Below are 27,827 nucleotides of genomic sequence, written 5' to 3'. Positions count from 1 at the left end.
TGTGAAGTGGTTATGAATATGTATGTGTGTGTGTATAATGTGAAGTGGTTATGAATATGTATGTGTGTGTGTATAATGTGAAGTGGTTATGAATATGTATGTGTGTGTGTATAATGTGAAGTGGTTATGAATATGTATGTGTGTGTGTATAATGTGAAGTGGTTATGAATATGTATGTGTGTGTGTATAATGTGAAGTGGTTATGAATATGTATGTGTGTGTGTATAATGTGAAGTGGTTATGAATATGTATGTGTGTGTATATAATGTGAAGTCGTTAGGGTACTGAATTCATGATTGCAAGATCATAGCTTTAATTTCCACATTGGTGGTGTGTTGTGTTCTTGAGCAAGACACTCCATTTCACATTGTTCCAGTTCACTCAGCTGTAAATGTGTGTCTGATGTTCCTTCCATTCAAGTGTGATTAATGTTGTCCTGCCTGTGTAGTCAGTGGGGTGACATAATTCAAAAGCTACAACAGTGCAAGGAAGCTCATGTGATATCTTGATCGATGAAGTGATGTATGAATTGAGTATGTATATACATAGACATGTATACATCCATGTGTATCATCATCATCATTTTTAACATCAACTTTTCCATGAGACAAATGGTGTTTATTGATTCAATTTTCTACAGCTAAATGCTCTTCCCGCTGTTCACCCTCACCTGTTTCCAAGTAAGGTATGTGTGTATGTGCTTGTATATGTATGTATCATCATCTCTCTACTCTTTTACTCTTTTCAGTCATTTGACTGTGGCCCTGCTGGAGCACCGCCTTTAGTCGAGCAAATCGACCCTGGGACTTATTCTTTGTAAGCCCAGTACTTATTCTATCGGTCTCTTTTGCCAAACCACTAAGTGACGGGGACGTAAACACACCAGCATCGGTTGCCAAGCAATGCTAGGGGGGCAAACACAGACACACACACACACACACACATACATATACATATATATACACATATACGACAGGCTTCTTTCAGTTTCCGTCTACCAAATCCACTCACAAGGCATTGGTCGGCCCGGGGCTATAGCAGAAGACACTTGCCCAAGATGCCACACAGTGGGACTGAACCCGGAACCATGTGGTTAGCAAGCTACTTACCACACAGCCACTCCTTCGCCACCTTTTTTTACTATTTTCCCATGCTTGGATAGGTTGGAACGGGTCCTCTCCAACACAGCATCCTGCCACTTGTTGCATTCCTTTGTCATCCTCTTTGTCAAAAGTTCAGTTCTCTAAGATTAGCCTTCACCATTTCTGCATTATTTCCTTGGTCTTCTATGTGAACATCTTGGCACTTCTTCAACCTATTTGATCTAAATTAAAATCTTTCATCAAAATGTCATGTTAATTTATGTTTGAGACATCATATTAATAATGGCAAAATTATCCTACTAACATCCACGTAATTTTCAAAATTAATATAAACTAGCAGGTCCCATGAATATTTCACAGAATCAACAGTCAACTTAATGTCTTATTTCTGAAAGCTTTATCCAAAAAATCTGAAAGCGTAGCCTGTGTTGTGTCTGTATCAAAAGACAGTCACTCGCCTGCTAATCATTGAAAAATGAAGGAAATTGGAATACGGTGATTACTTAATGCACTTTATTTATATACTTTATGCACAATTTTATAGACTTAATACTCAGGACTCATAGAACAAAAAAACCCCATTAAATTTTAAAATTTACGTGGTCACAATTTAATACCTAGAAAACCATAATTTTTATAGTAAAAAAAATTATTTTATATGGAAAATATAGGGGTCACAATTTCACGGGGGTAAAAATTTAATGCAACATACTCTGAAAATCATATCCTTGGTAACATATAAGCCAATACAATGGGTCAGAGCCAATACACATTTCAATTTGCATACACTATCTCCAACACCATCATCATCATAATCTCTCTCTCTCTCTCTTTCTCCTCACCATCAGAATATCACCATTCTGCTAAAATCGTATTTATAAATCTCCTTCTCTATATCACTACCTTAAACTAACTTTTTTTACCATGTAATGAATATTACGTCTACCCCTACATTACATCATGGACACTTCTCTCTCCCTCTTTCTGTCCCACTCTTCATCTTATTCTCTTTTCCTCTCTCTCTCCTTCTTTGACTCTCACTCTTCATCTTCTACTTATTACATGAAAGTATTACTAGACAGGCTAAGTAACGTACGAACAAGCAGAATTATTATAAGATAAAGGCAGTTTATGTCATCAGAAATATAGTAACAATAGGGTTCAAGCAATCTAGGTTTAACATTGCATATAGGACCTAGGGTGATTATTTGTGTGTGTGTGTGTGTGTGTGTGTGTGTGTGTGTGCACGTGGGGGTGATTAGACATTTCTTTTGGAAAAAAATTGCTCCTTATATTCCATCAAAAACAGTACTAAATACTTGGGTAATGTCAAAAGGAGGGACTGTATATGATGAAATAGACCAAATTAGGGGTGATTCTTCATAAAGGGTACTTATTTTAATTTTTATGTGTATTTTCTAAGTTGTTTTTTTTTGGAGGGGGTTTTATGTTATTTCTGTTTTCGAGTTGGAATTTAAATTTGACAAAACAGAGGGGATTAATGAACAGAGCCAGAGTTGGAAAATTGGAAAGAAAATTTTCTGATTTGATAAAAAAAAAAAGGATGGGATGGCAATAGTTAAAACACTTTCATTTGAACTAATGTTTGATAAATTCCAATTCCTTACTGACCTGACCTTTCAAATTTTTATTTTTTAACTGTTTCAGTCACAAGATTCTGGCCATGTTGGGCCACTGCCTTGACCCAGAGTAATTGGCTTTTTTCTTTCGTCTTGTGAATGGAATCAATTTTTTGCCTCATGTTACTAAGTACAAAAACTTTCCAGTCATGACTTTTATCTTTGACTTGTTTCAGACATTTAACTACAGCCATCCTGGGGCACTGCCTTAAAGATTTAAGTAGAACAAATCAACCCCAGTACTTATTTTTCAAAGTCTGATATTTGTTCTGTTGGTCTCTTTTGCTGAACTGCTAAGTTACAAGGGTGTAAACAAAGCAGAAGCAGTTGTTAAGTGTGTGTGTGAGACAAAGACCCCCACACACACAATGGGATTTCATTGTTTCCATTTACCATATTCACCCACAAGGCATTGGTCAACCCAAGGCCATAGCTGAAAGGTGGCGAGCTGGCAGAAACGTTAGCATGCCAGGCGAAATGCTTAGCAGTATTTCGTCTGCCACTACGTTCTAAGTTCAAATTCCGCCGAGGTCGACTTTGCCTTTCATCCTTTCGGGGTTGATAAATTAAGTACCAGTTATGCACTGGGGTCGATGTAATCGACTTAATCCCTTTGTCTGTCCTTGTTTGTCCCCTCTGTGTTTAGCCCCTTGTAAATAATAAAGAAATAGGTATTTCGTCTGCTGTTATGTTCTGAGTTCAAATTCCGCCGAGGTTGACTTTGCCTTTCATCCTTTCGGGGTCGATAAATTAAGTACCAGTTATGCACTGGGGTCGATATAATCGACTTAATCCCTTTGTCTGTCCTTGTTTGTCCCCTCTATATTTAGCCCCCTGTGGGCAATAAAGAAATATGAAAACACATGCCCAAGGTGCTATGCAGTAGAACTAAACCTGAAACCACATGGTTGCAAAACGAGCTTCTTAACTACACGGTTATTCCTGTGTAAATACAATTTTAACTACAGTTAAAAAATACAGTTTTAACTACACAGTTATGCCTGTGCTATTTGCATATTTTTAACATGTTCACAAAGAATAATTTGCTTTTATGAGGTGTTTCTTGCTATCATAATGAATTTTTTTATTGCAATTAATTTCTTTTACCGATTATATAGACGCAGGAGTGGCTGTGTGGTAAGTAGCTTGCTAACCAACCACATGGTTTCGGGTTCAGTCCCACTGCATGGCATCTTGGGCAAGTGTCTTCTGCCATAACCCTGGGCCGACAAATGCCTTGTGAGTGGATTTGGTAGACGAAAACTGAAAGAAGCCTGTCGTATATATGTATATATATATGTGTATGTATGTGTTTGTGTGTCTGTGTTTGTCCCCCTAGCATTGCTTGACAACCGATGCTGGTGTGTTTATGTCCCCGTTACTTAGCGGTTTGGCAAAAGAGACCGATAGAATAAGTACTGGGCTTACAAAAGAATAAGTCCCGGGGTCGAGTTGCTCGATTAAAGGCGGTGCTCCAGCATCGCCGCAGTCAAATGACTGAAACAAGTAAAAGAGTATATCATTACAATGTAATTTCACCTGTAAATAAAAATAGAGTGTATTTAGTGACACTGATTATGACTATCAACAGTACGGGCTGTGAGAAAGTACCTGAGGGGAGTGTTCTGCATACTAAATATACAGTAGTCTCACATATGTAATATAGTAATATCATAAATTGACTACATACGGTAGCCTCCACATATGTAATATAGTAAGGTGTGAAAACTAGATATTATCTTTGCAACGAGGCAGCAAAAAACTTGCCTTGGGAGTGTTTATAGTTTAAAAACAACAAGCAAGATAGCCCCTATTTTATCTGTTAATATCAGCCCTATTGTGATATATATATATATATATATATATATATATATATATATATGTTCTGTTATTTTTGAGACTAAGTCGACGAATTGCATACAGGTACAAAGTGATAATGTATGTATATGTATTATTATATTATGAATCATTGTATTCATATTATTAATATTTATGTTCATAAAATATATTTATGTCGTAATGAATCAATTGTAAGTACAGAATTTAAAATATCATCATAAATTCCAGTCTTTATATGTATATGTACATGTGTGTGTATATATGTATATATACGCATACACACAAACAGAGAGAGAGAGTGAGTGAGCGAGTGAAAGAAAGAAAGAAAGAGATGTTTCACCATAGGGAGGATTTCATAACTACCTGATTGACTAACTAGGTGATTACTACTTTGCTAAGAACAGGTGAGGGTTAGTGTAAGGAAGGACATCCAATTGTAGAAAATTCTGTCTCAACAAAGTTTCAATTGACCCATCCAAGCGTGGAAATGTAGGCATTAAAGTGATAATAGCCATCTGTTGTATATATATATATATATATATATATCACACACACACACACATATGTGTGTGTGATATATATATATATCACACACCACACACACATATATGTGTGTGTATGTATATGTATATATGTGTGTGCCGGTGGCACGTAAAAGCACCCACTACACTCACGGAGTGGTTGGCGTTAGGAAGGGCATCCAGCTGTAGAAACATTGCCAGATCAGACTGGGCTTGGTGCAGCCTTCTGGCTTCCCAGACCCCAGTTGCACCGTCCAACTCATGCTAGCAGGGAAAGCGGATGCTAAACGATGATGATGAGGAGGATATATATATATATGTTATTTAGAGATAGAAGTCCCCATGCAAAACATCAAATCCTAATATACTAGTTAAAATAATTTATACTATTAAAATTTTTATTCCCTAATAAATAATATATATATATATATATATATATGAAATCATGCCAGCATGGCTGTGCAGTTGAGAAACTTAGTTCACAACCTCGTGATTGGGGGGGGGGGCTTCAATCTCACTGCACCAGAGTAATTATTTTCTACTATAGCCCTGAGCCAACCAATTCCCTTGTATGTGAAGTTGGAAGCTGTTTATATATGTGTGCATGCATGTGTGTAAAATCTAGACATATGTGTCTGTATGTGTATAAAAACATTCATATATTTTTCTGTATCTTAAATATTTTTTTCATTATCATTTTAATATATATACAATTAACTCAGTGTCATTATTGACAGTATGGATATGTGTGTGGTTTTTGGATGAAGTGTTTAAAAGTATATATAAAGATGTTGAATGTGTTTCATAATAAAAACTATAGAATCTGTGTTGTAATATAATAATGACTAATTGAATAATTATCAATGCATTACAAATAAAATTTTGTTTTCTTATTTTTCAATTCTATCTATATGCAACATAGTATTCTATTCTATCCATCCCAACATGATAATTAGTTGACTGAACGTTTCATTGTTTTTATGAATATTTCATCCATCTGTTAATCGTTATATGCCGTATTGATTTTTGAAAGCAGGGTGTGATATGTTTCTGTGTAAAATATAGCATTGACTCTTAGATGGCAGCGTAGAATATGTTTGGATGTTTTCTGTAAACATATCAAATGTCAGCTATTATATTATATGTTGCAAAATAAAAGCAAACCATTTCGGTTTTTAATAGGTTTTGCGAAAATAAAATTAAAAAATAAAAATAAATTCTCACATTTATTGATAAATTGCTTAATATAATTACCTCAATTATTTTCATCTTTTTTAACTAAAATTACTTTCAAAGCAGAATTTGGAATGAATATTAGGATGGGTTTTTCTTTCCAATATCATTGTTTGCCATAATCTCTCTCTCTATATATATAAAGTTGAAGTTGTCTATGTGTGGCAGGTTTGGTAACCTTCAACTAACACTATCTCCTCCGAGACCCTGCGGCACAAGTTGACCAAAATTGAGAGTATGATAGAAGAAGGCTTACTCTTCATTCTGTAGAAGAAAAAATTCAAATCGGACCATGTTAAGACCCAAAATTATTTACATCAAAAAGGTGCTTTTTTTTCTATGAAAATCCCTATTTTTTACAATTTTTTTACTGCTGTATCGCCATTTTTCGGTGTATTTCAACCTGAAAAATGTTCACTTAAAGAGAATAACAAGCTACATAATGCAAAATTTTTACTTTTCAAAAATTCCAATTCGAAAAGAAAACAAACCCGAGCAACACCGGGTAATACTGCTAGTTTTATATATAGTTTTAATATTTGTAGTGATTATGAATATATACATGTTCAGGTGTGAACATACACATTTTCTTTTAGTGGTTTCACTCACTGACTAGCCATGCTGGCACACTGCCTACATTGGTTTTTAGTTGATCATAGCAATACTAGTATATATTTCAGTCTGGTACTTATTTTATGGTTCTATATTCTACAGATTACCTAAGTTGCCATTTAAATTCAGCACTATTTTTGTTCTTAGCTGGCAGTATTTTGTAAAACACACACGTATAGCATAAAAAATATATATAAATGGGGTAGGTTTATGATCAGAATTATTAGTTTGACACTCGAGAAAGTGGAAAGAATTTATTCTCATGTTTTAGATATTACCCTTCTCTGGAATGTAGATGGAGAGCAGAAAGATGAGGACAAAATATAAAAGAAAAAAGTCCAGGCAAAGCGCCATATTTGATGGCATAAAAGACGCACCCCAATTTCAGCATCACATATTCAGGGGCAAAAAATGTTTTTAGTGCTTAAAACTTATGAGAGGCCCAACTTCACACATAAGACCCAATATGATTTTTTTGAAATTTTTTTTTTGTAAAATGTGCATCTTATATGCATTGCCTTTGTGCTTTCTAGTAGCCATCTCTTCATAGTCTTTTAGTATCCTCCCATCTGGCATCTGGAGTGTGTGGTCCAGCCAGCAAAGTTGTCATTATTGAAGAAGGCGGAATAGGTTGAGTATTTGGCCAAGAGTCAGAACCTTATTGGTGATTTGGTCAGTTCACAAATTACCCAGTATGCATCACAGGCTACAGAGATGGAAAGAATTGAGACATTGTTCTTCTGTAGATTAGTGGTTCCAGGTCTTAATGACTTGAAGCAGTTTGCTAATGACATAAGCTCTATAAACTGCACCATTGGTGTGCATTATTAGCTTATTGTTCTCCCAGATTTTAGGCAGAAGTTGTCTGTGATGATGAAGCCCAGGCATGTGAACTCAAGAACCACTTCCAGTTTGTAATTGTTGATAGTAATGGCAGAGAATAAACAGTTCCTTGGCCCAACACTTTTGTCTTCTTCAAGCTGATGGTCAAGTTGAAGTCTTGGTTGGTTCTTGAGTAGCTGCTCAGCAGAATGTAGTTGGTGCTATGTTGTTTACAAAGAACATGTCCTTGATTAGTGATTCATCTAATTTTGGTTTTCACCCTCAATCTGAGCAACCTCCTGTCTGATCTGGTGCAAAGGTAGATACCATCAGTTCATATTCCAAAGATATGCTTCGGCATGTCTGTGAAGATGCTGAACAGGATAGAGGAAAGCTTGCAGTTCTGCTTCGCATTACCGAGTATGTTGAACATCTCTGAATGACCTCTTCATGTCTGTGGAAGACTGAACTATTCCAAGGAATCTTGGAATACGGCCAATCCTGGTGAGGTATTTAAAGTCTGTTACTCACTAGATCAGGGATTCTCAACTATTTTTTGTGACTGTGTGGTAAGTAGCTTGCTTATGAACCACATGGTTCCGGGTTCAGTCCCACTGCGTGGTACTTTGGGCAAGTCTCTTCTACTACTATAGCCTCGGGCTGACCAAAGCCTTGTGAGTGGATTTGGTAGACGGAAACTAAAAGAAGCCCAATGTATATATATATATATATATGTATGTATGTGTGTGTGTATATGTTTCTGTGTCTGTGTTTGTCCCCCCAACATCACTTGACAACCAATGCTAGTGTGTTTACGTCCCCGTAACTTAGCGGTTTGGCCAAAAGAGACCGATAGAATAAGTACTAGGCTTACAAAGAATAAGTCCTGGGGTTGATTTGCTCGACTAAAGGCGGTGCTCCAGCATGGCCACAGTCAAATGACTGAAACAAGTAAAAGAGTATGGACCCCTTTGATTACCATTTTACTCTGGTGGACCCCCATAGCCATTTGATGTCTACAAACTAGTTTTATAGAAACTTTCAAAGTTCCTATTTTGTTTTCCACCCATTGACTTGTGTAGGTTGAACTATGTAAGAGGAAGAAACCCAGCTGCTTCTTACAATACATACCAACACATACATCTAAAGCAAAATTTTTTCAGGGGCCATTAAAATACTTTTGTGACCCCCAATTTACTATTTTTTTTGTATGGACACCCAAAAATCTTATATGGACCCTGGTTGAGAACTACTGCACTATATTGAAAACCTTTATGAATCTAACTAGAGTAACATAGAATGGTTGCTTTTACTCTATATTTCTCTTGTAGTTGTTGAAAGGAGTGTGTGGTAAGTAGCTTGCTTACCAACTACATGATTCTGGTTCAGTCCCACTGCGTGGCACCTTGGGCAAATGTCTTCTACTATAGCCTCAGGCCGATCAAAGCCTTGTGAGTGGATTTGGTAGACGGAAACTGAAAGAAGCCCGTCGTATATATGTATATATATATATGTTTGTATGTCTGTGTTTGTCCCTCCAACATCGCTTGACAACCGATGCTGGTGTGTTTATGTCCCCGTAACTTAGCGGTTCGGCAAAAAAGACCGATAGAATTAGTACTAGGCTTCCAAAGAATAAGTCCTGGGATCGATTTGCTCGACTAAAGGCGGTGCTCCAGCATGACCACAGTCAAATGACTGAAACAAGTAAAAGAGTTGTCGACTGTGGAGTGCTCTTACTTGAAATCACACCAAGACTAGTGATATACTATCTCATCAATTTTCTGCAGTTTGTTCAAGCCGACACAAATGAAGGCTTTCCCAACAATGTTCAGCAAAGAGATTTCCCTGTAATGGTTGTAGTTACTTCTCTCCCCTTCCTTCTTATGCAAGGTGACACTGTTGAAAACTCGTGTCATACAGCATTGCTCCTTCTTTCCAACACTGACACAGTAGTTGGTGTTGAGATTTTAACAGCGCACATGTTGACTTTTAGTGGAATGTCATCCAATCCTAAGTGCCTTGCTAGTAGACAAGCTGTTGATGGCTTTACTCAGCTCTTTAGTTAGTAAGCAAGCATCCGGTTCCTTTAGAATGGACAAACATTCCATGGTGTCTAGCATATTCAAAGTCTCTCCTGACCAGAAATGGCCTGAACTCTTTGCATGAACACCCTCCCTGTACTTAACTCCATGTCCCCCTACATGGCCTTGCTTTATGCTTTTTGAGCCAAAAAATTAACTTAACTTATATTATCTGAGATGTAGTTTTCTGTGGAGTATATTTTAGAGTAGCAGCATTCCACCTAATTCCCCATCTGCTTATCTTTATCTCATGTATACAGATACCTTGGTGCTACTATATTGTGGAGTCTATCACAGTATCCATAGTCTATGCTGTGAAATGACTAGATTTGGTTTTGAGTTAGATTGCATACAAAATTAAGGTTGCATACTAGATTGTGAATGGTGCAGTAGATGGCATGTTAAAGTGGTACCAATATCTCTCTGTTGTCTATGTTTGTTTGTTGTTTTCTCTGCCATTGCCTATTTATCTATTTTTCATTTTAACATTTTTCCATTTCTCCTCATAACTCATCCTTTTCACTCTCTATTCTAGAAATCTCGTCTTTTCTTGTTACTTTACTTGTCCTATGTTTTCTCGTTTTTTTTTTCATCTTTCTTGTCCTCTCATTTATATCCCAGCTTCTTATGTTGCCAACACCACCAAATTGAACAATAACACCAGAAGGTGTTGAAATTGGGATGATATTTGGTTGATAACTGATGAAGGATTGAGTGTGTCTGTGTTCTCTTCCTGTTTTCCATATGTTCCTTTGTCTTCCTCCTATGCCCCATTTATCTTAGATGTGCTTCCTTGTTATGGTTTTCCATCATGTTGTCTTATTTTGAGTTGAGCTGATGGCTTTCTTAATCCCTTCTTACAACTCCACAGTTGTTTCCTGTGTCAAGTGAGGATCGACTGATTTCACAGAGTTGTAACCAATAGTCATTTGTGCAGCATCTGGCTGTTTTTCTTTTTAGATCATGCTTTTTCGATGTCCTTAATGCTTTCAAACCAAGCTGTGTAACTGAGAAGTTTGTTTTACAACCACATGGTTACAGATTCAGTCCCACTGCATGGCATCTTGAGTATTTTCTACTATAGTCCCAGGCCGACCAAAGCCTTGTGAATGGGTTTTGTAGATGGAAACTGAAAGAAGTCCATTTTGTGTGTGTGCACGTGCACGCACACACACACACATACACACACACACACACACACACACACACACACACACACACACACACGTCTCCTTGTCTTGACATTGCATGATGGTTGTAAATATATGTTCCTGTCAGCTAAACATCGTCATTCATTTCCAATATTCTGCAAAAGCATGTCTGGCCGCAAAGAAATATTACCTTGCTGGGAAACAGGTGAGGGTTAATGACAATAAGAACATCCAGCCATAGAAAATCTACCTCAATAAATTCTATCCAGCCCATGCAAGCATTAAAATGGCAATGATGATGATAATGCAGCTGGGTTTATCTCAATACAGTAATGAGCTTTACTTGGGATTGCTTCAAACCCCATTCATGCTCCATTTCTTCCCAAAAGCCCGAGTGCAGTGCAATTCTATGGAAAGTGGTGCCTTGTTAAATGGTGTCTTGCATTGAGTTAGAGACTCTCATTAGAAATGTTGCGAAACTAGTGATTCACTTGTTGTAAACCTGTTGCCAACAATGGCTATTGTTTGCAGATCGCAAAAATAGAAAAAAATGAAAATTAAATAAAATTAATAAATAATAACCTTTTACTGAAAGTAGGGTGGGGTAGGGTGAGAAAACAACTTATTAATGAATTGCATACAACTTTGTATTGAAATAGTTCAGTTCCAGTATCTGTTAATCACTAGACATTGAAAATATTAATGGTGACAGAATAATAAATGTCAATTTGTATATTTCCCATTTGGAAAGAATCAATTTGGAAATAGATAAATTGGAATTTGTTGAAGAATGGCAGGAAAGAAAATCTGACAGATTTGAAATTTTCTTTTTTTTTTTGATTAGTAAAAATTTTCCTTTTTATTTAATTTTTTTCTTTTAAGAAAGTCTAATGCATTTCTTTGTTTGGTTTCTTTTTTAGATAATTTTAAAAAAATTTGATGTTGAACAGACTAAATCAACTTAAGTAGAATTTAAACTCTGTTTAATGATAGCTACCATTAAGCTATCATTTCACCATCAAATCTAAAATGTTAGGTTGTTCTGATGAGCAGAATAAATTGGAACATTTGTATATATAATTATAGAGCTTTGTTTGAGGAAAATTTTAGTAATATTGTGTAATACTATGGTTGAACACTTTACATTATTAAAAAAAAAATCACCCATTTGATTGCTTATAATTAATAAATGATTGACTTTGAAAGAAGTCTTTCTGAAGTGAAATTATTTCATTATTTTTATTTGCCAATATTAAATTAGTCCTTTGACTAATTTTTATATTTATATCTAAAATGATTATTCTAATAATTATCTTTACTATTTTTTTTTTATCTTTCATTCAAATACTACATGTAATTTTCAAGATTATATATGTTGAAAATAGAATAGAATTTTTTGTGAATAATGAACATATGTGTGCATGTACACACATAGATAGTTCATCTGTTATTTAAATATTCAGAATACTCAATGTACACATCATGGCTTAACATCCGTTTCCTATACTGGCGTGGTTGGATAGTTTGACAGGATCCAATGAGCCACAGGGCTGCTTCATGTCCCTGTCAGCTTTGTCATGGTTTCTATAGCTGAATGTCCTTCCTAATGCCAACCACTTTACAGTGTGTATTTTATTTTTTTCATGCCACTGACATTAATAAGGTTGCCAAATAACTTGTAAGACTGGAAGGGAAAAGCTCCCCCACCTAAGTGGAGGAAATATTTGAGATGGGTAAGAGATGGTTTTATGCCAGGGACAAGCAGAAGTGCCTTGCTATTACAGGAGATATGTAGCATGACATAAGGGTGTAAGTAGCCAAGAAGGTAAGATGGTAGCAATGGAGTACCAGAGTAAGTCTTCAAGGACAAGAGATGATACAGACAGGGGCTCAGGCTGAGGACAAAAGGTTTTGTGGGAATCAAGGCACTCATCAGTGAGTTGAAAGATGGTCAAATATTGCCATATAACAGAAGTGTGTTGGTGTATGTTTGCATGTACCCTTGTTTTGACATCATGTGATAGTTGTAAACAAGCATCACTGTCATACAAGCAGTGTTGTTCATTTCCAGGTATGTTGCTTAGTTGTTAGGGTTTTCAGCTCGTGATTGTAAGGACATGAGTTTGATTATTGGCAGTGCATTGTGTCCTTGAGCAAGACACTTCATTTCATGTTGCTACAGTCCACTCAGCTGGTAAAGATGTGTAGTACATGTATTTCAAAGGGCCTGCTGTGCCTTGCTTGTTTGTTGGTAAGCTGTGGTTTAGCATGATGGAGATGACTCCTTCAAAGCGCTAGGTGTTAAAACTCCTGAAAGTTATAGACAGGTAAAGTTTGTGTGTGTTTGCATGTTGAACAGAATTAGTAATTTTAGGTCACACAACTGGCATTGCTTTTCTTAATCATCAAATAATTACTAGTGTTTAGAGCTGGAAGTATATGTTAAAGCATTTAACTATCCAAGAAGCTTTTGGTGGAGCTTGACATATCTAACTCGGTGTGAAGCTGGAATTCATGAGAATATGTGGGGACTGTTAAAGTGCCTTGAAAGCTGCCCTAATCGGAAATTCATCAAAGTTGCACTTTTAGGCCAATATCCCAATCTCCCATTCATCAGTGCATTAAATGCAAAATGCTTACTTCTCTTTTGACTTAATTTCTATAGATGATTTGATTAATGCTTATGAAAACAAACTTCTATCTCAACATTAAAAATTGACTTCTGGTTGCACCAGTAAGGTCAGCAGAAGAAAGTAATGCTGCAGTAGTGTAAACAGGTAGTTTGTCAGGATGAATGCCTGAGTAGATTACTGGAAAGTAAGTTCACCTTGTTTCAATTTTCACTCTGAGAAATGTAATCTGCCTGTGGGTAGTAATTGACAGCAATCTTAATGTGAGCAGAACATATCGTCACAGTATCTAATGGAGAGTTGAAACATTATACCAAATTAGGGGGCATACTGGGCATGGAATGGAAGGAAGAGCTCTGTCTGCACAACACAAAGCATTCTCAAGTGTCCCTGGCGAGGTCGTTGCCAGTGCCACTGGACTGGCTCCTGTGCAGGTGGCACATAAAAAGCAGCATTTGAGTGTGGCCGTTGCCAATACCACCTAACTGGCCCTCATGCCTGTGGCACGTAAAAGCACCCACTACACTCTCGGAGTGGTTGGCATTCGGAAGGGCATCCAGCTGTAGAAACTCTGCCAGATCAGATTGGAGTCTGGTGCAGCCATCTGGTTTGCCAGACCTCAGTCAAATCATCCAACCCATGCTAGCATGGAAAGCAGACATTAAACGACGATGATGATGAATACACCTACTTTGCACAGATATGTACTTACCTCACATAGCATATGCAGGTAATTCTATACACCTCAAAAGAATGTTCTCTGGATTATTACAGTTGCAAAAATGATGCAGTGAAATAGCTTGTATTGTTGGAGACTGTAAAATTCTTATAATGTAGGAGACTATAAAAATTGAACAGAAGACATAGTCCATCACATTCAAGACACAGTCCATAGTTTATTTAGAACTCAGAATAATTTGTCACTGTGGTTTGAAAGATATGCTTTTACAAATGCTAATACATTCACAGCAGCGCAGCAGCCCTCTCAGGACTTGAATCCAAGTTACACTTGAAACTGGAGCTTGCTGTATTTAGCTGTCAAAATGTGGGAGAATTATATAGAAGCTACAATAAGGGCTGTGTAGACTAGCAAAGTACAAGCTTTCAAAGGCTGCATTCAAACACATCTCTTAACACTCTCATTGTTGGAAATACGATCCGGCATCACTGTTGTTTATAAATGTATGCAAGAAAAATGTAACACAATTTACAATTATAGAATCATGACTACATTTACACTGGTTGAGGTTTTAAGTCCAGAAAATTCTTCTGTCTTTAAACACCACTTAATCCTGTACAGAATGCAAATTCATTCTATACTAACCCTTTGCCCATGCTGTGCATCATATTTGGTACAGAGAACAGATTTCCATTATAATGTGATAAATATTCTCAGTTTCTTTTTCAGTTCAGAGTAACTTCATCATCATCGTTTAGCGTCCGCTTTCCATGCTAGCATGGGTTGGACGGTTCAACTGGGGTCTGGGAAGCCCGAAGGCTGCACCAGGCCCAATCTGATCTGGCAATGTTTCTACGGCTGGATGCCCTTCCTAATGCCAACCACTCCGTGAGTGTAGTGGGTGCTTTTTACGTGCCACTGGCACAGGTGCCAGACGAGGCTGGCAAACGGCCACGATCAGATGGTGCTTTTTATGTGCCACCGGCACGAGGCCCGTCGGGGCGGCGCTGGCAACGGCCACGTTCGGATGGTTCTCTTACGTACCACCGGCACTGGTATCACAGCTGCAATTTCCATTGATGTTGATCGATTTCGATTTTCACTTGCCTCAACAGGTCTTCACAAGTAGAGTTTTGTGTCCCAAGAAGGAAAGGTATGCATAAGTAGACTGGCTACATCCCATGTAGAGGCCACAGGTTATGGTCTCACTTGTTCTGCCGGGTCTTCTCACACACAACTTGGGTCTTACAAAAAGAAATCTTCATATTACTCAGAATGCAACAAAACAAACATGGATGTTCAGGACAAACTTAGGAAAATGCTTTGGATAGACAAATAGAGTATTCTCTATTCTGAACTAATTCTACTTTGGTTACTAATAACAAATTTTTACCCAACCTACCAACTACTTGCAACACCAGTAATTTGTCAATCACAATTTTTCTTGTCAGTAGAAGTGAAATTTGTCTAAGTGGGTGGCACGTAAAAAGCACCCACTACACTCACGGAGTGGTTGGCGTTAGGAAGGACATCCAGCCGTAGAAACACTGCCAGATCTGACTGGGCCTGATGAAGCCTTCTGGCTTCACAGACCCCAGTTGAACCGTCCAACCCATGCTAGCATGGAAAACGGATGCTAAATGATGATGATGATACCGATGATGTGCAAAGATGCAGAAGTCCAGATTTAGCAATTCCACTGCTATTGCTGGACACTTTTTTGTTGGTTATTGAGATGCTTGTGTGCTTTTAAGCACTATATGTCTATACAAGATGTTTTCTCAAGACCTTCTACTCTATATCCATGTTAAGTAAGATATATAGAATGCAATTCTGATTTTATACCACATCTATCACTAATAACAAATTTTTGTTTTTCCTTTTTTTCCTTCTTTTTAACATATAACAGACATTAAGGACAAATAATATGACCACTATAAAAACTTGAAACTGATTTACAGCTTTTGTTTCCCAGGCATTTTTATTTATTTAGGACCTGTTAAGACATGCTCACAGCTTCTTTTAATACTAAGTTTGTTCAACAAATCAGTGATTAATTGCTTCTTTTTTTTCGCAATATTTACCTATAGACATGTTAATAACAGGAAATCAGAACTCATTGATATAAGCTCCAACTAAACCAGAAAATCTCTTGTTGTTCTCTTAAGATTTCTTTACAATTTGTATTGCCACATAGCAAAACCTCATGAACTGGAATATCTTTCAATAACTTTTCAGTTCTTATTTAAATCCTCTAAATCTGAGATTTTATTAAGTCTCTTTATCTTATGTTTTAAACTAATTCTAAATAATTTTTTATTTTATTTTTCATATTTGCAGATGTGCAATGGGAGAAATACAGGTGCAGTCATATAAAGTAAGTACTTTTGAGATTTGTAAGGTCTTTTTATGACATTTTTATGAATGCACATAGAGATATTATACAACAAAAAAATTTTGCACATACACAAACACATACTTGAGATACAGCAAGCAATATACAGCAAACAATTGTAGATGTGTACATGTCATTGCAAGCAATAATGTATTGTTGAATTGGTAACTTTTGCACATCTTTATATATAAAAGTGAAGTTGTGTGTCTGTCTCCTACGATTTAGATTCCTAACTACTCCCACATTTTGCGGTGCAGTGTAACCAAAAGCGGGTATCTTATAGTCGTGATTCATATCGAGCCCTTCTGGGTATTAGCACGAGTCTACGATTTAAAAAAAAATTTACCATCATTTTCCCCCATTTTTAATGCATTTTTTTGCTATTATATAAGGGAAGTAACTCTCTAAAAATGTATTATTAAATCTCAGAACGTAAAAAGCTACAGTAACACCCCACTTTGTGGTTTGCCATATTGAGATGGCTATTATACTTTACATCTCTAAAAATGCTTATATAGTTATTTCCCTTACAAACCCGAGCAATAATAATAATAACTATTTTCATTTAACGTCCACTTTTCCATGTTGGCATAGATCAGATTCTCTCTCTCTATCCGCTCAGTCGAAGTCGACTCTCGGTCACTCGTTGGATCAGTGTCTTCCAGTCAGTTCTATCCTGGGCCGCTTCTTTCAGATTGGCTATGTCCATTCCGGTATCACTCTTGATGGTGTCAAGCCAGTGGGTTCTTGGTCGGCCTCTTCCTCTCTTGCCACTGACCATTCCGAGCATGATGTCCTTCTCCAGGGATTTTCTCCGCATAATATGACCGAAATATGCCAATCTATGCTTGGTGATCCTAGCTTCTTGCGACATTTTCAGCCTTATCTGCTTAAGAACTTCTCCATTGGTGAGCCTGGATCAGATTAAACCAGACATATTTTCACAGAAGATTGGGAACAAAAGATACTTCTTGCACAACATTTGCATTCATTTACAACTATCACATGATGTCAAAGCAAAAAGACTGTGTGAGACACACACACACATACACACACACAAACTTCTTTCAGTTTTGATCCACCAAATCCACTCACAAGGTTTTGGTTTGCTCAGAGTTATAATGGAAGACACTTACCTAAGGTGCCACTCCAGTTGGACTGAATCCAAGACCATATTGTTGGAAAGCAAGCTTCTCAACCACACAGCCACACCTGTGCCTAAATCAGGGGATGCAGACCCCTGAAAATTTCAGCTATATATATATATATACATGTAGAAGGATATGAAATGATGTTCTTTTGCGAATCGCTACGCTTGTAAATTAAGCTGTCTGTATGTATGTACCTACATACACATGTGCACACACGCTGATTTCATACTGAAAATTCTCGGCAGTTATCAAGCCTGCCACATGGGATGGAGACAGGTACCAACATCCCATGTAGTAAGCTTGATAATTGCTGAGAATTCTCTGCATGAAACCTATGGTAGCCTTGTTAATCCACAAATAAAGAATATTTATTCACCAATGTGGTGTTGCACTCATTCTCACTTTCTGTCCTCATTCTCCCTCTCTCTTTCTCTCTCACCATGTACCTCCCCTACAGCATGACACATGTTTCTGTCACACTCTACCTTTCATCATCTGGCACAAGATCACCTCCTCCAGTTCCCCCTCTCCTCTTAAAGGATCTTTGCCTTGCAAGTTACTTGGTGACCCTGTCAGTGCTGGTGCCACATAAAAAGCATCCAGTCCATTCTGTAAAGTGGTTGGCATTCGGAAGGGCATCAGGCTGTAAAGACATGCCAAAGCTGACCTCACCTGTGTTGGTCCCATGTAAAAAGCACCTAGACCACTCTGTGGAGTGGTTGGTATCAGGAAGGGCATCCAACTGTAAAGACCATGCCAAAACAGACTAAGAAGTCTAGTGCAGTCTTGTCTGGCCAGCTCCTGTCAAACTGTCCAACCCATGCCAGCAAGGAAAGCTGACATTAAAGGATGATGATGATGATTATAGATAGATATATATAACTGTTATATTTCATTGTCTAGACATTTTGTGTTTTAAGTTTACAAAAACGATGAAAGAAGACTATTTATGCATGATTATTAAAATATATAACAGTATGAAATGAACTCTTTATAAATACATTAAATTAAAAACCTATTCTATGTTTTCTAATAACAGCTATCAACTTATGAAATAAAATCACTTGAAGATTGGGAGAACTATAGGATTTTCTGTATAGAGAAAAAAAAGCATTGGCTTTAAACAAAATACACCAACCATAGAGAAAAGAGTCGAGTGAAATTATCTGGGTCAAATTATAGAAACAGTATAACCATGGCTGTGTGGGTATGAAATTTTCTTAACTACATGGTACTGGGTTCAATCCTTCTGTATGGCTCTTTGGACAAATGTTTTCTATGATTTAGGGTTCATAGTCTTGCAATCTTCATGACAACTGTATTAGTGCTGGTGACATGCAAAAAGCATCCAGTACATGTTGTACAGTGGTTAGCATTAGGAAATAAAATATTTCTTTACCTTCACCCATTTAATACAATAAGTAAGTTTATTGCATTGCAATTAAAAACACGTATTAATAATTTGGGTATTATACCAACAGCATATTGGATAAATATTATCCCTTAGTGGGTTGGATCCACAACCCCTAACTTACTTGGTGATATATATATATATATATGTATATATATATATATATATACTCTTTTTTTTTTTACTCTTTTACTTGTTTCAGTCATTTGACTGCGGCCATGCTGGAGCACTGCCTTTAATCGAGCAACTCGACTCCAGGACTTATTCTTTTGTAAGCCCAGTACTTATTCTGTCGGCCATTTTTGCCGAACCGCTAAGTAACGGGGACATAAACACACCAGTATCGGTTGTCAAGCAATGTTGGAGGGACAAACACAGACACACACACACACACGCATATATATATATATATATATATATATATATATATATATATATACACATATATACGACAGGCTTCTTTCAGTTTCCGTCTACCAAATCCACTCACAAGGCTTTGGTCGGCCCGAGGCTATAGTAGAAGACACTTGCCCAAGGTGCCACACAGTAGGACTGAACTCGGAACCATGTGGTTGGTAAACAAGCTACTTACCACACAGCCACTCCTGTGCCTATATATATATATATAAATAAAACTTTTACTCATTTCAGTCATTCAACTGTGGCCATGCTGGGGCACCACCTTGAGGAATTTTTAGTGGAATGAATTGACCCTAATACTATTTTTTTAAGCCTGGTACTTATTCTGTCGGTCTCTTTTGCCAAACCACTAAGTTACAGGAAGGTAAATACACCATCACCGGTTGTCAAACAATGGTGGGGTCAAACAAAGACACACACACACACACATATGCAACGAGCTTCTTTCAGTTTCTGTCTGCCAAATCCACTCACAAGGCCTTGGTTGGCTTGAGGCTTTAGTAGAAGGCACTTTCCCAAGGTGCCTACTAGTAGGAATGAACCCAGAGCCATGTGACTGGGAAGCAAGCTTCTTACCACACAGCCACACCTGCACCTGTTTGGATATATATATATATATGTGTGCGTGTGTGTGTATTAAGGCTGCAAAATGCTTAGCAGGATTTCGTCTGTTTTTACGTTCTGAGTTCAAATTCTACCAAGGTTGACTTTGCCTTTCATCCTTTTGAGGTCAATAAATTAAGTACCAGTTGCATACTGGGGTCGATCTAATTGACTGGCCTCCTCCCCAAAAATCTCGGGCCTTGTGCCTAGAGTAGAAAAGTATATATGTGTGTGTTTGTACCTCTTCAACTTAATATCACCTGATAGCTGTAAACAAGTCCTACTGTCATACAAGCAGTGTCATTTGTTTCCAATCATCTATAAAAGCATGTCCAGTCATGGAAACAGGTGAGGGTTAGCTACAGGAAAGGCATCAGGCTGTAGAAAAAAAAATCTGTCTCAATAAATTTTGTCTAACCTATGCAAGCTTGGAAAAGTGGACATAAAAATTATGACGATGATGATGATGATGGTGCTAGCAGTAGTGCTGGTGGTTGTGGTGGTGGTGGTGCTGCTGCTGCTGCTGCATCTTCTTCTTATTATTATTATTAAAAACTGACTACCATGAACGATAGCCAGTTACGATGTTTATTTTTTTTGTAGATATTGCGAGATAGAATTGGACAAATATATTAATAGCACATAGATGAGTCTGCAGAAAAAATTATATATATATGTGTGTGTGTATGTATTATTAGTACACTATCTTTCCATATAACAATAACGTAAAGAAGTCTTCTTATCAACCAAAAATCAATCTCCCGCAACTTAAAAAAACTTTTGTTTGCCTCAGGTACGCTATTCTCAAATGGATATCTTTAATGACAGAAAAATATACTTGAGAGCTATACTTGCAACGAAAACAATGTTTGTTTATTAACTATGTATTTGGAGTTATTGCTATTTCTTTGAATAAATCAAATCTGTTTGGTTGATTTGTCATTTATAAATGTTCGTAATTGCTATATATATATATATTATATATAATATATATATATATATATATATATATATATATATATATATATATATATGTATGTTTTATATATATATATGTATGTTTTATATATATATATGTATGTTTTATATATATATATATATGTTTTATATATATATATATATGTTATATATATATATATGTATGTTTTATATATATATATATGTATGTATGTTTTATATATATATATATTATATATATATGTTATATATATGTGTGTGTATGTTTTATATATATATGTATGTTTTATATATATGTATGTATGTATGTTTTATATATATTATATATATGTATGTATGTATGTTTTATATATATTATATATATGTATGTATGTTTTATATATATATGTATGTATTATATATATATATATGTATGTATGTTTTATATATATATATACATATGTATGTTTTATATATATATATGTATATATATGTATGTTTTATATATATATATGTATATATATATGTATGTTTTATATATATATATATGTGTGTGTACTTCATATTACTGTTAGTGAATCTCTTGGTCCCAAAAGTTATTCTATATACTTATCTAAATTCTTGCTTCCTGTTAATCCAAGTAAACATAACTCTTCCCTCCAGCTTCTGAAAAAAAAACAATCTTTTATAGATCTTTTCCACTAAATTAAACACTAATACTTGTATCTCTCAATATAATGCATTGTTTGTTTGTTGTTTTTTTTTCTCCCCCCCCTCTCTTTTATATCAATGAAATGATTGTCTTAAGAGTATGGTTAGGAACAAAGAAATTCTAGATCAGCCTCATATAGGTTAATGTTTTACATCTACCATTGTGTGTACATGTGTGTGTGTTCATATATATAATATACATATATACATATACATACACATATATATACACATATATACACACATATATATATATACATATATATATATATATATATATATATATATATATATATATACATATATACATATACATACACATATATACACACATATATATAACCAAGGAGAATGGAATAAGTCCTATTATTTAACACCTAAATGAAATTATGTATGTGTGTGCATTATATGTATGTGTGTACATGTATTATATGTTTGTGTATGTATGTGTGTACATGTATTATATGTTTGTGTATATATGTATGTATATGTATTATATGTGTGTGTATATATGTATGTATGTGTGTATGTATAAAGATACAGGTATGCGTTTTTAGTGTACTTAGTTGGTGTGCAGCGAATTTTCCAGCCTTCTTTTTTTGCTTTTTGCTCACTAAAACACTCTTAAATAGCTCTATATAGCTTCGTACCTAATCTTCTACCAATTAGATGTTATTATTATTTCACACTATTTCTAAGTTGTAATTACGAAGAAGGAAAAAATACAAGAATACGTCTTTGGTAGTTTCAATACTTATGTCAATTTGTATTCGTTTATTGGTTTCAGTCATGGGTTATAGCCGTGCTGCAACACCTTGTGTAAAGTTGATCATATCGCTCCCCCACCCTCACCCCACCTCACTGATATTTATTTTATCAACCTGTGAAAGGCATAGTGTGTGTGTGTGTGTGTTTGTGTAATTAATGGCAACAGAAGTAGTATTAATATCAAAATGCAATCTTCATGTCCAGCTTATATGTAATATGGATGTTTTGTTAAAAGACTGGATACTGTGTTGTTTACCTGGAGAGAACCTCTCGTTTATACAAGTCCATATGAGAGGTTCTTTCTAGATAAATAAGGCAGTAATGCAGTATTTGGTGTTTTAACCCTTTAATTACCAACCTGGCTGAAACTGGCTCTGGCTCTGAGTACAAATGTCTTGTTTGCATAAGTTTTGAATTAAAATCTTCCACCAAACCTTAATCACAATTTATGTTCCTAACACTAGCTTAATGATAACTAAGTGATTTTACTAAATTCTTTGTTATATTTAAAGTAATTGAAATAAACACAGAGCATCTCAAAATACTGTAATGAAAGGGTTAACAAAGCATCCCATGTAAGTTGGACATAAAGAATGCCTTATATATATATACACACACACACATATATAGTACATTAACATCAAATAAAAAACCAAATGGAAATTGTAGTTGTGATACCTGGGCCAGTGGCACGTAAAAAAGCGCCATATGGAAATATACATGTATGTGTATATGGAAATATACGTGTATGTGTATATGGAAATATACGTGTATGTGTATATGGAAATATACGTGCATGTGTATATGGAAATATACGTGTATGTGTATATTGAAATATACATGCATGTGTATATATGTAAATATACATGCATGTGTATATATGTAAATATACATGCATGTGTATATATGTAAATATACATGCATGTGTATATATGTAAATATACGTGTATGTGTATATAGAACTATACATGTGTGTGTCTATGTTTGTATATATGTGTGTGTATAGTGAGAGGCTGGGAGGTGCAATAGGATAATTAAGATAGTCACGGACAACACATGACATTTATGTCTTCCTACGCACACAAGTCAAGGCTGGCAGATGCACTAAAGAAAAAGAAAAACTGGTTTTATGGCCTTCCTCAGTACTACCCTTGATAACAAATGACAGCAACCTTATTATCGCAACAGGCAACAGGCAAAGGTGTCTCTGGAGATAACACTTGGTTTCTGAAGTGTACACAGAGAATAGGGATATGATGTGAAGAATATGGATGGGGTGGGGAATCAAACTTCCTAGAGTTCTGTGATTCAAATGAGTTGACTGTTTGCAAGACTAACAAGAAACCAGCCTCTCAATCACCAACCAATTATGCAGACATACATACAAACCAGGTATTAGTCTTTATTCACCAAGAAATGAGATAAGAACATGGTTGTAAAGGCTAAGTGTTTCCTTGGTGAATAATGTACTACTTGACAGTAGTACAAGTGATAGTAACTTGACATGAGTGGAGGCACATGGCCTAGTGGTTGGAGCAGCGAACTCGCAGTTGAGGGATCGCGGGTTCAAGTCTCAGACCGTGCGATGTGTGTTTTTGAGCGAAAACACCTGAGCTCCACGCGGCTCCGGCAGAAGGTAATGGCGAACTTCTGCTGACTCTTTCGCCACAACTTTCTCTCACTCTTTCCTTCTGCATCTAGCAGCTCACCTGCGACGGACCGGTATCCCGTCCAGGTGGGGAACCTATACGCCAAGGAAACCGAGAAATTGGCCCTTATGAGCCAGGCAAGGCTCGAGAAGGAACAAACAAACAACTTGACATGAACTAGTGATAGTAAGAGCTGGATAGATCCAGATGTACAAGAGAATAAGGGGGGGGGGAGGAGGAAGGTGGAAGAGTCCTTGAGTAGTTATAGTTTCAGAGAAGTACTATTTGATACATATGACAAGAAGGAGGAGGAAATAGAGCTGTAACATAGATGACAAGACAGCTGGGAGTTTCTATGAGCCGACCTGTTGAAGGTTACAGATATACAGATAGATCTGTGACTGACACAAGAGTTCAACCAGGCAGAAGATAGCAGTGGTATATATATATCATCATCATCGTTTAATGTCCGCTTTCCATGCTAGCATGGGTTGGACAATTTGACTGTGGTCTGGTGAACCAGATGGCTGCACCAGACTCCAATCTGATCTGGCAGAGTTTCTACAGCTGGATGCCCTTCCTAACGCCAACCACTCTGAGAGTGTAGTGGGTGCTTTTTACGTGCCACCAGCACGAGGGCCAGTCAGGCAGTACTGGCAACGTCCACGCTCAAATGGTGCTTTTTATGTGCGACCAGCACAGGAGCCAGTCCAGTGGCACTGGCAGTACCTCGCTCGAATGTTTTTTCATGTGCCACCAGCACAAGTGCTAGTAAGGCAACGCAGGTAATGGTCACACTAGAATGGTGTTTTTAACGTGCCATCGGCTGAGAGGCCAGCTTGTTGCTCTGGCAACGAGCTCACTCGTATGGTACTCTTAGCGCTCCACTAGCATGGATGCCAGTCATCGAATTTGATTTCGATTTCACTTGCCTCAACAGGTCTTTGCAGAGAGAGAATGCTAAGTGATACTCCTGAAAAGACCAGACAAATGGGACAGTAATGAAATAACTATATTAAATAGCTAAGAGAAGCTAGACATCAGTTATATGTAACAAGGAGATGGATGTTTGCCAATGTTGTGAAACATTTAGATTAGAGACATGAGGTGAACTGGATTTTAAGACACTGTACCACAGAAAACCATGGCATTTTTAGGGAGAGGTGCTTGCTTTGACTGACGATCAAGAGACAGTCATGGAAGTTCTATTATGAGATGTAGGTGGATAAGGAGAATGCATGGGAGAGGGCCTACCCTACTGAGGGGCTAGGTGCCAAAGTTGGCAGCAGTTGAGTTACAAGCCTGATTAAGGATGTGAAAGCATAGTTTTATTACCCCTCCCATAAAACCATATTTTCTTTTCATACTGCAAATTACAAATATCTTCACATCTGCACGTGCACACACACACACCACACACACACACACATACATATATACACACACATACATACATACATATTTCCCTATATTAATACAAAAACCTCTCTCTCTCTCACACACAGACACACGCACACTTATGAGTTAGTTCTAGGCATTCTAATACTAAATTTATATACTAAACCATTTGTAAGACAGTTCTCAATCTAATGGGAAATTCTTATTAAATTTTTAGCTTGCATTATTGCTATAATTATTGCTGAGTAGTATTATAATTTGCAAACTTAGCTACATTCAAAGAAGTAATGCTGTGCCCAAGATTGGATGCAATAACATAAGGCAATATAACTATTTCTGTTAAAGATTGTATAATACCCATGTTCCATTTCTTGAGTAATATGAAAAGGTCTTATGTTATATGGTGGATTTTACCAATCTCTCTATATATAAAGCTGAAGTTGTCTGTGTATGGCAGGTTTGGTAGCCTTCAACTAACACTATCTCCTCCGAGAACCTGCGGCGCAAATTAACCAAAATTGAGAGTATGATAGAAGAAGGCTTGCTCTTCCTTACGTAGAAGAAAAAATTAAAATCGGACCATGTTAAGACCAAAAATTATTTACATCAAAAAGGTGCTTTTTTTCTATGAAAATCCCTATTTTTTACAATTTTTTTACTGCTGTGTCGCCATTTTTCAGTGTATTTCAACCAGAAAAATGTTCACTTAAAGAGAATAACAAGCTACACAATGCAAAATTTTTACTTTTCAAAAATTCCAATTCTAAAGGGTCGAAACAAACCTGAGCAACACCGGGCGATACTGCTAGTTAATTAATATGCTTTGGTCTGTTATTCCTTATATGACACACTTAATGACTATATCTTGCCCTTTAATCTACACTCAGCCACTGTGTTACTATAGTGAGTTGAATAATCTCTAGAACTTAACTCATTAGCAGATAAATGCTATGACCTCAATGAGATATTTCTAAACAGATTTTTATTGATATTAGTAGGAGGGTGAGAAAATTTTATATAATTAAGAATCTCCTTTAGTTATTCTATAAGGAATAATATTGGCCATTAAATAGGTTGACATATTCAGGAAATTCACTACTGTCAGATCTGTGCTATCAAAACAGTATCTTCCTTGCCATCTTGAACTGGCATGCGAATTCATAGGTTGAAGAGTGTAGCATGTTTTTTTCTGTACTGGTGTGAAACCCAAGTTGGCAACATGTATTCTGACCAACCATATTCTTTTATTCTTTTACATGTTTCAGTCATTTGATTGCGGCCATGCTGGAGCACCGCCTTTAGTCGAGCAACTCGACCCCGGGACTTATTCTTTGTAAGCCCAGTACTTATTCTATCGGTCTCTTTTTGCCGAACTGCTAAGTGACGGGGACGTAAACACACCAGCATCGGTTCTCAAGCAATGCTAGGGAGACAAACACAGACACACAAACACACACACATACATATATATATATATATACATATATACGACAGGCTTCTTTCAGTTTCCGTCTACCAAATCCACTCACAAGGTATTGGTCGGCCTGGGGCCAAAGCAGAAGACATTTGCCCAAGATGCCACGCAGTGGGACTGAACCCGGAACCATGTGGTTGGTTAGCAAGCTACTTACCACACAGCCACTCCTGCGCATATGTAAATAAATGATTTAAATTTTGTCTCTAGTAATGATTATATTCTTTCTTCCATTTGATACATATAACATAAACACCTGTTTTAATTCATATTTTTAAATATGCACATACGTCGTTGCCAGTACCACCTGACTGGCCCTCGTGCCGGTGGCACGTAAAAGCACCCACTACACTCTCAGAGTGGTTGGCATTAGGAAGAGCATCCAGCTGTAGAAACTCTGCCAGATCGGATTGGAGTCTGGTGCAGCCATCTGGTTCGCCAGACCTCAATCAAATCGTCCAACCCATGCTAGCATGAAAAGCGGACGTTAAACGATGATGATGATGTTGACAATCGTTAATAGAAGCAAGGAGGTATAAACTATCATCATCGTTTTTAGCATCCACCTTTCCATGCTTGCATGGGTTAGATGGAGAT

General features: G+C 36.6%; 1 protein-coding gene across 3 annotated transcripts in view; it reads left to right on the top strand.

Moving 5' to 3' along the window:
• The window catches only part of LOC115221773 (vang-like protein 2-B), a 78,983-nt gene that overhangs the window by 24,576 nt on the left and 26,580 nt on the right, over positions 1-27,827 (top strand). The window contains exons 1-2 of one of the 3 annotated variants that reach the window (XM_036510901.1): positions 550-685; positions 16,655-16,691. The gene's annotated coding sequence lies outside the window, so the exon portion shown is untranslated. Of the gene's footprint in view, positions 1-549; positions 686-16,643; positions 16,692-27,827 lie in introns of those variants that run through there. The other 2 variants (XM_029791995.2, XM_036510900.1) reach the window with 2 other exon arrangements.

Source organism: Octopus sinensis, linkage group LG18, assembly GCF_006345805.1.
Source record: "Octopus sinensis linkage group LG18, ASM634580v1, whole genome shotgun sequence".
Lineage (NCBI taxonomy): Eukaryota > Metazoa > Mollusca > Cephalopoda > Octopoda > Octopodidae > Octopus > Octopus sinensis.
The sequence above is the reverse complement of the archived record's forward strand: the minus strand, read 5'-3'. Positions and strand labels throughout refer to the sequence as shown.